Here is a 224-nt window from a genome sequence, read left to right on the forward strand (position 1 = left end):
TGTCTGAGCCTTTTCGGAGCTGTCTTGAGCCAGGAGGGATCAGGCCGTGGGGCATGGCAAGAGGCCACATCTTAGCAGGGAGGTGCTTTGTACCAGGAGGAGAAAAACACTCCTGCAGCTCAGAACTTGGGCGTGTTGCGGGCCAGGGAGAGCAATTGTCTTGCCCGCGCTGGAAGCGGGCGCGGCAGGAGGGGGCTATGCTGTGCGTGAGGGTGCGGCGCAGG

Source organism: Phaethon lepturus, unplaced genomic scaffold, assembly GCF_000687285.1.
Source record: "Phaethon lepturus isolate BGI_N335 unplaced genomic scaffold, ASM68728v1 scaffold40126, whole genome shotgun sequence".
In the NCBI taxonomy this organism is placed as follows: domain Eukaryota; kingdom Metazoa; phylum Chordata; class Aves; order Phaethontiformes; family Phaethontidae; genus Phaethon; species Phaethon lepturus.